Genomic DNA, 10,070 nt, shown 5'->3' with positions numbered 1-10,070 from the left:
ATGAAGTCAATATTATTCCCACGTTGCAGATGAGAAAATTAATGTATAGAAATAATAGACAATTTGTCTCAGACTACAGTTTGTTAGTAGAAAAGCTGGGATTTGCACCCAGGGCGATTTTGTCCCAAAGTCCATAACTTTTTCTACCAGGACACCCTGGTTACATTTGGAAGCTTGAGAAAACTCATATTTCAAACTGTTCATTTTGCTCCCCCGGGAGTAAGACGGTTCTCAGCAGATGCATACCAGATCTGGTAACTGACAGCTGGTTATTTTAAGTGGATTCCCACATCAGGTCCTTTCTCCTTCCTGGTATGCTGAACTCCAGATACATTCCACACAACCTTTCTGGGTCAGTCGGTACAGCTTTTACAAAGTGATCCCATTCCCTTCCCATATTTGTCCTCAAACCTCCCAGGTTACCTGAGGGAATATACTCTTCTATTACTTTTAACTTTTACTATTGCTAAAAGATTTCTACTCCATGCTTGCTGGAATACCTAAAGAATTCAACAGCTGCTTTATGATAATGACAACAAAAGGCCTTGTTCAAAATGTTCAGTTGATAAATTATCATTGCTTCAAATTCTCATACTATTATATTCTAAACAATTCTGCCTGGTTCTTTAAATCTTATTCCCCTTTCCATAAGCTGTGGTGTGTCTTAACCATTTCTTATCTCACAATTTGTAGTTAGCTTAAAGGGAGAATCCTCTTCATGGCAAAAGAACATCATTTGAGACTTTTTTTTTTAATATCCTCCTTCTCTGTGGTTATATATAATCTTTCCTTCCATCTTTCCTTCCTGATGTTACTTGTATCTTTGTTCCTTGATTTTTTTTCAATGAATACGTTTTTTCCTTTTATTGATCAATTCTCCCGGATTTTTATTTTCTATTTCATTAATTTCTGCTTAATCTTTACTAGTTAATATAATGCTTTTGCAATTTCTTCTAAGTTTCTTGGTTTGTACATTATTTTGCAATAAATACATCTAAGGTTTATGATTTCTGCTTTTCAATACTCTCCTGATTTTGTTATGCAGGATTTTTTTTCTTCTATTTCTAAAGATTTTGTAATTTCTCATTTGTTCTTCTCTTTAATCTAGATTTAAAGCATTTTTAAATTTCCAGTTGTATATCAATGAGAAGGAATTTTTCGTGTTAAGTTTTTTTTTGTTAATTTTATCCTCATTGTGCTTCAATAGTTGATGTGGTCTGTATGATTTCCCTGTCTTTTAAAAATGTGATCTTTATTTTATGATCTAGTTAAGTTTTGAGAATGTTCTATGATTAGATAGAAAAAAAATCTATTTTCCATTTGGAGGTGAAAAGATACACATCTCTTTTATCTGTGTGTGGTTATATTACACATATGTCATTTAAGATCCTTTTTAATAGTCTGGATGCTTCTGCCAAATGTACCACTTTCTCCCAACCTCCACTTGAAGTAATTGCAAGGTCTCCTATCCATTTCACAAATCTCTGGCACAGAGAAAAGGGGCCTGTTTCTATAGTTCCACAAATGTACAATCACATGGTGATTGGCGAGAACTAGATAATGAAGAACGAGACCTAAAAACTAGTGTAATAGTACTGGTCCTACCACACAACGGGCTTGGTGACCCTGGACAAGTCACTTTTCAGGTTTTCTATTTCCTCATCTATTTCCACGCCTCAATGGTGTGGTCTTACTTGCTCTGCCGAAATTACAAGGTTTGTCAGGAGAGGCAGCGAGATAAGGAATGTGAACAACACAAAGTGATAATGAAATAAAAAATACTAGGCGTGGTTGCTCATATTTAGATACAGTTCCAGAGAAGGAAAAGATAACCATGTAAAAACTGGCCAGCACATGTTCCAAAGTGCTCCTCCGTTCCTAGTGGCTCCCTTCCCTGGCCCCAACCACCTTCAGCTTCCTTTGGGGACGCACCCCCTCCTGCGAGGAGAAAATCCCTCTCAATAACGTAAAACTCCCTCTTCGTGGCACCCGCAGCTTGGAACCTGCTGGAAGAGTGTGGTGAAAACGAGCAGAAACCTGCCCGCAGCTCAAATTCGCGCTTCAGCACCATCAGCCCTGGCCGAGCATGTGCAGTGCCTCCTCCTTCAGCAGTGGGGGCTGACTGGCAGTTGCCCAAATGCTCATTAATCACAAGAGGCTCTGGGCCCCGGACGTCCCCGGGCCTTGGGCAGAGAGTCTCGGTGGCGGAGATATCGGGGCCGGGATCCTCAAGGGCCTCTGCGCTCGCAGCCAGCAGCCGCCACGTTAAATCTAAGCATCCTGCGCTCGGTAGAGAAGGGATCGATGGTGTTCTGGATGCGGGCTTCCAGGGAAGATGCTCTTCGCGGTCCCGCGCCTCCTCGGGAAGATCGTTGAGAGTGGAGCGCGGGCGCTGGGCACGCCGGCCCCGGAACCGCGGGAGCCCGCGCCGCGCGGGTCTGCACCGCCGAGCCGCCTCCCAGCCCGCTCTCCCCAGTTTGCTTTCCTGCCGCAGTCCGGGCCCGGATTAATTCTCTTCACTTGTGAGTGAGCACACACAAGTTCCCCGGGCACGATCCTTCCTTCTGTTTCCCCGAGGGGGCCCAGTTTTTCAACGATTAACCTCCCAGCCAAGGGGCGGAGGGAACGGGGCAGGATGGAGGGAGTGGGGCGGGGAGAGGCGTTTTTGCGCGTTCGAAGGCACCAAAATCAGCTGCCGACGTTAAATGGGTTTACTTTCTTCGATTTTTGACAAACAAATGTAGGGAGATGCCTGCTCGGCCGACTGCCGCCCCGGCCCGGAGCCCTGGGCTCACTTCGCAGCCTGCTGCCGAGTTTCACACCGCAGTCCTGCTCAGCATCCGCCGAGCTTCGCCCCCTTGCCCAAGTCTGCAGATGGATGGATGCGGGGCGCAGGCTTCCCGTGGTCGGGTTAACGCTGGCTCCGGCTAAAGCCCCAAAGCTCCCACCTCGCGCCTCCCGTTTATCTGCCCGCCCCCACCACCACTACCGAAGGACGTGCCCCTCTGGTAGTGTCGGGGCTCCCAGCCCAAGCAAGGGGGGAGGACACCTCCCTATCCCCTCCTCCCCAACCCCGCCGCGGCTCGGGGTTTTACTGCAGCAGCCGGAGGTGACAGCGACGCCTTCGCCTCCTCCGTTGCTCTCAGAGCCCCTGCTTCCCCTGCATCCGGAAAGCGCCCCCTCCTGAGAGGCTGGTCCCCGGAGAAGTGCTAACGAGCTGCAGAAAACCAAATTTAAAAAATGTAGAAGTCGCTGGGCTGCATTCCTCCGAGGACGAGCCTGATCGCCCAGGACAGAGAGTGGCAGCGTGTGGGAAGTTGGGACCGTAGAGCAAAGGGGGAGGGGAGTGGTGCAGCCGGCATTCTCCTCTGGAAGCAATCGCTGGGAGCAGTGCGGTTGGACACAAGTTTGCGCGGGAGTGTTTTCCTTTTGTCAATAATTAATCACCGGAATCGGTCTGGCAGAATTGGAGTTTTAGCAATAGTGCAGAGGGCGGGGCCGAACACCTAACTCCAGGAGGCTCTGAGGCGCCCGGCGCAGTGGGAAGCTCGCAGCAGCTGGGGAGGAGCCAAAGCCTGGGCGCTCACCTAAGCCGCAGGGAGATAACACCCAACCGGGAGGTAAGCATCTTCCAAAATATATGCTTGAACGCTAAAGTAGCTTTAGTAGGTTAGAATTCCTGTCTCTATAGGGGAAAAATTCATCCTAGCTTTAATGCAATTTATCAGTTTATTATTTAACTGCATTAAAATTTTAAGAATTGAATGGGTTTTTCCATTTGCCTTAGTAACACCGTTGCCTTTCTAACATAGTTAGAAACTAAGAGGTTTCACTCAACAGAAGCCAAACTTTATTACCGAAACTTTCCCAGCCCAAAGAAGAGATTACTTTGTGAATTACTTTCGTATTTATCTTTGTGTAGTTCAGTAACTATTCAGGGAAATATCTTTGGGAGATGCTTGGTTTCATTCTTAAATATTCTAGTGTTATGTTCTTATATAATACTTTTTGCCCCTAAAGCTACTTTAGGTGATAGTACACACAAGTCAACTGCCCAAAAAGTGAAGAATTTCCAACAAGGAGTACATTTTAACATTTTCTCATGATTATTAAGCAGTATGTATTTTCTCAAAGATGCTTATGTGATCATTCATGAGTAACCAGACTTCTAAACCCCAGGAGAAAGGAATAGTTAGCTTTGCCATGGAATGGAAAGGAATGGAAAGAGGAGGGTTTTAGATATGAGCCGAGGTTCTATGTTTGTTTCAACTAAAGTGATATTCGACTGGTTGGCAATTAACATAGATGAGTTCAGCTCCTGATTCAATAAAGAATTTGAGGAACTGTTAAATGTAAATCTTAGCCCTAAAACTACAAACGGGTTCATCACGGAAATTGGGAAAGTTGTTTTTATAAAAGACGTAGTGATGTGGTCGTTCTTTTGAATTAATTAAGAAATACATGGACATTTTTGCCTGTGAACTTTTTAGATTAACGCATAAAACTAATGAGGTTTTAATAACTTGATTTTCACATTTTAATTAAATATTTAATTATTCCTGTGCTTTCAAAAACAGGGATCATAACTGTCAATGGCTTTGATGGCTTTGTACATAGATTACTAGAGCAATAATCTCATATGAAATGCGCTGTCACCCTTATTATTCAAATATTTCTATTCGGCCATTTAATAACAATAAATTAAGAATAGTTTGTCAAATCAAATGCATGAGCATTCTAGAATTTGACTGGATATAAAGTTAAAAGTCAACCAGGCCTCAACTTCAATCAGTTCTCTTAATCCAATGTTAATAAATTTACAAAATTTACTTTTGTAAAAACTGTCCTTCATAATTCTGTATCTACTATGTCAACATAAACTCTTTTACCACCAAGTATAACAGATGCAACATTTGCATTAAAAATTATTCAAAAGGAACTCAACTTCCAGAAAGGTTGTGTAAGGAGCTCCATGAACCCACTCTGTAGCAAAACAACCACTGGTGAAAATTACAGATGAGCTATTTCGTCTCTGGAAATTGTTCTGAGGAAAGACAACAAATGAGGAAAACTTTACTCAAGACAAACTACTGCAATTCAGTAAAAACAGCAGGAGTGTGAGGCATTTCAGCCACAACCCACTTCCCTGCCCCCTTCCAGCTAGGGGGTGGTGCTCCATTCCCGGGGCCTGCAGCCAAGAACACAGGGCTCCCTCTCAACTTAGATCCCAGTCTAGGGCTATGGTATACCCTGGGAAAAGCAGGCTACTGGCAACTTACCACCCGTTTTGTGTTGTAGAAACTTTCATCTAGGCAGGAGCGGGCAAGAGGTCTCAGGCTCTTCCTCCAACTACCCCCATTCTTAAGGCATATGAAGAAAAATTTAACATCTAAAAGACAAATAAGCCATTCAAAAATGGGCAAGGGAATCGAAGAGCCATTTCTCCAAAGAAGATGTACACACGGCCAATCAACACATGAAAAAGTACTTACTATCAGTAGTCATTAAGGAAATGAAGATCAAAAGCATAAGGTACCATTTCACACCAACCAAAATGACCATAATAAAAAAGGCAGATAATAACACTGTTGGAAAGGAGGTAGAGAAATCGGGATCATCACACATTGGTGGTAGGAATATAAGATGGTGAGTTGCTGTGGCAGGGGCGCCTGGGTGGCTCAGTTAAGCATCTGACTCGATTTCAGCTCAGGTCATGATCTCAGGGTCCTGGGATGGAGCCCTGAATCGGTCTCCAAGCTCAGCAGGGAGTCTGCTTGAGATTCTCTCCCTCTACCTCTCCCCCTCCTCCTGCTCACATGTACTCTTGCTTCCTCTCTCTCTCTCTCTCTCTCTCAAATAAATAAATTTAAAAAAAAAGTTGAATACAGGTGTCTTGGGGTGATGAAAATGGTCTAAAGTTGACTGGTGATGTTTATATCACAGTGAGTATACTAAAGACTACTGAAGTGTGTACTTGAATTGTCTGAATTATATCTCAATAAAGCTGGTTTTTAAAAATAAATTGGCCAAAATAAAAAAAAAATGGGTGGATTTAGAACTTGGGAGTTCATGAATCCCCATATACCACTAGACAAATGGTTTACATGAGGCTTTTTTAAAAAAATTTTTTTAAAGATTTTATTTATTCATTTGTCAGAGAGAGAGCACAAGCAGGGGGAGTGGCAGGCAGAGGGAAAAGCAGACTCCCCACTGAGCAAGGAGCCTGACACAGGACTTGATCCCAGGATCCCGGAACCATGACCTGAGCCAAAGGCAGATGCCTAACTGACTGAGCCACCCAGGTGTCCCCACATGAGGCTTTTTCCCCAAGGGCCACATTGAAATATATGAAATAATCAAGAGTGGCACAGGTGTTACACAGCTTTGTGATTTGCACATGTTTACACACCCACCCAAGCTTTCCTCTGTTTAGAAATCAGTCAAATGTAGGGGCGCCTGGGTGGCTCAGTCAGTTAAGCATCCCACTCCTGATTTCAGCTCAGGTCATGATCTCAGCATCATGATCTCAGGGTCATGAAATCAAGGTTCAAGTTGGGCTTGTGCTGGGCGTGGAGCCTGCTTAAGATCCTCTCTTCCTCTGCCCCCATTCCCCCCCCCCCCCCGCCCTGGCATGAACTCTCTCTCTCTCTCTGTCTCAAATAAATAAATAAATAAATAAGGAAAGTAGTCAAGTGTCATTAATGTAGTCTTACAGAGAATTGGCTTGTAAATGCCCTTTTTGGACTCACCAACTTGCCATATTAATTTAAGCCCAGTGAGGCCAGTTGTTCCTCCTACCTCTAGATAACTCTAGTCCTTTATCAGTTCTTCAGACCAGTTGTTGAAAGAGGTCACACTGCATGAGAGAAGGAGGTTACGTAAATCTCAACCAAAAGTGAACTTTGCCACTCAGATTAGCCCAGTTTCACTCCCACTAGATTGGCCCCCGGAGTAGGAGTCTTGGGGAGGGGGAAGGAAAAGCTGGGGCCACCACAGTGGTTTTCAGACTACACCAACATGGCGCTGCTAGAAAGCATCTCCTGTGATTATATGATCTCCAATACAAGAGGAGCTCTCAAATAATGCATATACTCCTCTAGTCACCTTAATGGTTTGAGTTCCCATAAACTGCCTGATCCTGTACCAAGAACCATGGAATTGGATGATAGTGCTTTGTTCAGAAATAAGAATATAAAATTAGTGAGTCTCTGAGTTCCATGGGGCTGGTAAGTAGCAGCTAAACTTGCTGCTAGCAACAGTTATGAGTACAATGAGCCTAACCATACCCTTAGCTTTAGGGATTCAAGTAAGTCTGCCTGCATCAGGAAAACACAAGAGTTTCTATTGTCATCAGCACAGGCTTATCCTTCCATGTATATGTTTAGAAGAGCATACCATGCTGATGAAAATGGGTTCCATTTGGCTTTTGACCATCAAAACTTTTGTAAAGGTCCTATTGTCATATTTTATCCAATTAGAAGATTTATACAAAATAATTTTAAAAGTCCAACCAGTTGTCTGTAGATTAAATACACTTAAAAAAAAGCTTGATCACATTTATTATTTATTAATATTGCTTTGATTGGGATTAATAATTCATTTATCCAATAGATATTTATTGTGCACCTATCTTGGGCCAGAACAACTCTAGGCCCTGAATGAGTAATAAAATAAGCTCCTTCGAGGAGCTTCAATTCTAGAGGGGACATCAGCCGTTTAAAGAATGATTAAAAAATTTATTATTATTATTATTATTATTAAGTGAATTACAGTGTATGATAGGAGATAAGGGCTCTGGAGAAAAAATTAAGCAGGGAAGGGAATGAGGTACAGTTTTAAACTGTGGCATCATGCTAGGAAGTAAAATTATGTAATTAGATACTCGTGTACAGACCTGGCCCTGTGTCTCTGAGATAGACCGTGAGGATGACTAGCTCCAAGGGAACTTCCCCCTCAGGAGTCTCAGTGTCCCCTTCCCATCAGCATTATTTTGCTCCCTTGGATTTGCTGCTGTCTCATTAAGGAAAATACGAGTCTTAACGCAGCCCCAAGGAAGACAGAGCTTAACACCTGCTCCAAAGAACCATAACCTAAATAAAACACTACCTTATGATAACAAAAATTCTTGTTGAGGGAAATCATTAGCCTGGGGTTTTGGTTTTCTTTTGCCTTTCTCTCTTGCTTTGCCCTGGATTCTTGTAGTCTGCCGGAGGACCGTGTGGTAAATAATTAAGAACTGCTTTCCCAAAGTTTACATCTTTTTTGAAGAGTGAGAGGGTTGGGGAGAGGATGAGGGGAAGATAACTTTCCAGGTCATCTTGGAAAGGTGAAGGGAGAACGGAGCTTTCAGAACTAGCGAACAGAGCATGGAATCCCACAGATCACCCGAAAAAGGAGAGGGGAAGCAACCAGAGTCTCCACTTTCCTGGACTGTCCCAGAATCTCTACTCAAGGCCCCTGTTTTAAAGATTTTTATTTATTTATTTGACAGAGAGACACAGCGAGAGAGGGAACACAAATGGGGAGTGGGAGAGGGAGAAGCAGGCTTCCCGCAGAGCAGGGAGCCCGATGCGGGGCTCGATCCCAGGACCCTGGGATCACGACCTGAGCGGAAGGCAGACGCTTAACGACTGAGCCACCCAGGCACCCCAAGGCCCCTGTTTTAAAAGACACCAGAGGACACATTGCTGTAGGAAAAGACAATGGATGTGGCAGTTCTCCTGGAATAGAGCTTTTAGAAAATGGCTTAAAAGGGAGCAGGGACTTGATGTTTTTAAGTACAAAAAAAAAAAAGAGCATTTATTTCAGGCTTAGAGGAGAAGCATTTAAGCATGTTCAGAGTCCAGTTAGAAATAAGTCAAAAGATTCCCTGTTATAATGGGTTTATTATGGAGTATTAGAATTCTAATTCATTTATTCTACAGATGTTAATTGAGCAGTCACTATGTGCCAGGTGCTGGAGGAACAACATAGAGGAAGACCTTGTTTCAAAGACCTCTCTTTGTAGAGGTTACATTATATGCCTTTTGCTACAAAATAGTTGAAGCACACAGTGATGAGGATAAGAACTTTTCCACCTGCCTGTCCTGACACCCCCTTCCAGACTGGGTTAGAGCCTCCTTCCCTGCCCCTTCCCTGTCATAGTGCTATCACACTGTGTGGGGATGCTAGTGTAACTGTCCTTTCTCCTCTCTAGAAAGTGGCTAGAGGAGAGTGCCCATGTCAGTCTTAGTCATAGTTTACATCTCTAGTACATTTTTTAAATTAAAGATTTCTTTATTAATTTGAGAGAGAGAGAGGAGCACGGGGTGAGGTCAGAGGGAAAGGGAGAGAGAGAATCACAAGCAGACTCCCAGGCGCCCCTCTCTAGCACATGTTTGATGAATATTTGAGTGGATGGATGGGTGGGTAGATTAATGATTTGCCAGGTTAAGATCAACGCTCTTTGCATAGATAGGCAGTCTGGCAGAGTGGTTAAGAGTTGTGTACTCTAAATTAGTTGTGAGACTGTGGGTCAGCTTTTAAATTCCCAATGTCAGGGGTGCCTGGGTGGCTCAGTCAGTTGAGTGTCCAGTGATTTTGCCTCAGGTCATGATCTCAGGGTCCTGGGATCAAGTCCTGCCTTGGGCTCCGCATTCAGTGGGGAGTCTGCTTCTCTCCCTCTCTCTCTGTTCCCCCCACCCCCTGGCTTGCATTCTCTCTCTCTCCCTCTCTCAAATAATCTTTAAAAAATAAAGAAAATAAAATAAATTCCCCAATGTCTCACTTTCCTCATTTGTGAAATGGTTATAAAAATAGTGCCTCCGCTTGGGACGCCTGGGTGACTCAATCGTTAAGCGTCTGCCTTCGGCTCAGGTCGTGATCCCAGGGTCCTGGGATCAAGTCCCGCATCGGGTTCCCTGCTCGGCAAGAAGCCTGCTTCTCCCTCTCCACTCCCCCTGCTTGTGTTCCCTCTCTCTCTGTGTCTCTCTCTGTCAAATAAATAAATAAAATCTTAAAAAAAAAAAGAAAGAAAAGAAATAGTGCCTCCCCTATAGTGTTATTAAGTGAACTATATAAAGTAAACATAT

General features: G+C 43.6%; 1 protein-coding gene across 2 annotated transcripts in view; it reads left to right on the top strand.

Annotated features, from left to right (window-relative positions):
- Positions 1-2,139: 2,139 nt before the first annotated feature.
- The window catches only part of SPTSSB (serine palmitoyltransferase small subunit B), a 29,457-nt gene continuing 21,526 nt past the window's right edge, over positions 2,140-10,070 (top strand). The window contains exons 1-2 of one of the 2 annotated variants that reach the window (XM_027585257.2): positions 2,140-2,522; positions 2,745-3,620. The gene's annotated coding sequence lies outside the window, so the exon portion shown is untranslated. The remainder of the gene's footprint in view (positions 2,523-2,744; positions 3,621-10,070) is intronic. The other variant, XM_027585256.2, reaches the window with a different exon arrangement.

Source organism: Zalophus californianus, chromosome 1, assembly GCF_009762305.2.
Source record: "Zalophus californianus isolate mZalCal1 chromosome 1, mZalCal1.pri.v2, whole genome shotgun sequence".
NCBI classification, from domain to species: Eukaryota; Metazoa; Chordata; class Mammalia; order Carnivora; family Otariidae; genus Zalophus; species Zalophus californianus.
The sequence above is the reverse complement of the archived record's forward strand: the minus strand, read 5'-3'. Positions and strand labels throughout refer to the sequence as shown.